The sequence below is a fragment of the Ailuropoda melanoleuca genome, unplaced genomic scaffold (assembly GCF_002007445.2).
Source record: "Ailuropoda melanoleuca isolate Jingjing unplaced genomic scaffold, ASM200744v2 unplaced-scaffold7133, whole genome shotgun sequence".
In the NCBI taxonomy this organism is placed as follows: domain Eukaryota; kingdom Metazoa; phylum Chordata; class Mammalia; order Carnivora; family Ursidae; genus Ailuropoda; species Ailuropoda melanoleuca.
In genome coordinates, this window is record NW_023246426.1 from 17,884 (window position 1) to 19,603 (window position 1,720).

Below are 1,720 nucleotides of genomic sequence, written 5' to 3' on the forward strand. Positions count from 1 at the left end.
TTATTTATTTATTTATTTATTTGACAGAGATAGAGACAGCCAGCGAGAGAGGGAACACAAGCAGGGGGAGTGGGAGAGGAAGAAGCAGGCTCATCGCAGCGGAGCCTGATGTGGGGCTCGAACCCATAACGCCGGGATCACGCCCTGAGCCGAAGGCAGTCGCTTAACCGCTGTGCCACCCAGGCGCCCCTTTATAGTAATTTTTATGTTATGTTAGTCACCATACAGTATATCCTTAGTTTCTTTTTTTTTATAAAATTTTTTTCTGTTCTGTTAGTCACCTCAGTTTATTTCCCAGAGTCCACAGTCTTTCATGGTTCATTTCCCCTTCTGTTTACCTCCCCTTCATTCTTCCCTTCCTTCTCCTACCAATCTCCCTGCTATTTCTTATGTTCCATAAATGACTGAAACCNATAAAAGTCATAGAAGAATACTGTTCATGGTTTCCCACTGGGGACCTTAGATCTGCAAGCATGGGAAAAAGTAGGGCATGAGCTCAAGCAGCAGCATGCTCGAGGAAAGCCTCTTCCCATCACTATTTGGCCTACGTGGTCTCTGATTCGTTCTACCCTGGAACCACTTCGAAGCCCAGACTCAGAAAGTGATACGGAACTTGAGAGTCCTAATGCCAAAGATGAGTCCTCAACAGGACCTGAATATGCTGTCCTGGAAGGAGGAAAAGTAAAATCTGTTTCCCCTCCTCCTCCTCCCATAGAAATGGACAGCTTTCCACCACCACCTTTGCTTACAAAGAGGAATAGTGGTTTCCTCNTTGATAATTGTCTTTCTCTGCTTGACTTATTTCACTTAGCATAATCACCTCCAGTCCCATCCATGTTGCTGCAAATGTTGTATAATCGTTTCTTCTGATGGCTGAGTAATATTCCATGGTATAAATGGACCACATCTTCTTAATCCAGTCATCTGTTGAAGGGCATCTCGGCTCCTTCCACTATTTAGCTATTGTGGACAATGCTGCTAGTAACTTTGTGACCTTGCGGGCTTTAGCGTAAACGTCAGAGCACAGCGGCCGGGAACGCCCAGCTTGCTCAGGGTGGAACAATGCCCTCAGATANGCTTACAAAGAGGAATAGTGGTTTCCTCTCACAAAAACAGGCAACGGCTCCATCATATAGGGAGCAATATTGATCGTCGCTTTTGGCGGTTCTAAAAGGCTTGCTCCTGGCCAAACAGCAAGGAGATTTACATGCTTTACAATTTGCATTCCCAGTAACTATAAGGGAACATTTGCCTCCCGGGGTAGGTCCTAACCACCCGGAAGGAATATATGAAGCTACTACTGGGTATCTACCCCAAAGATACAGACGTAGTGAAGAGAAGGGCCATATGCACCCAAATGTTCATAGCAGCATTGTCCACAATAGCTAAATCGTGGAAGGAGCCGAGATGCCCGTCAACAGATGAATGGATTAAGAAGATGTGGTCCATATATACAATGGAATATTACTCAGCCATCAGAAAGAACGATTACACTACATTTGCAGCTACATGGACAGACTGAAGGAGATAATGCTAAGTGAAATAAGTCAAGCAGAGAAAGACAATTATCATATGATTTCACTCATTTATGGAACATAAGAAATAGGAAGATCAGTAGGAGAAGGAAGGGAAGAATGAAGGGGGGTAAACAGAAGGGGGAATGAACCACGAGAGACTATGGACTCTGGGAAACAAACTGAGGGCTTCAGAGGGGAGGGGG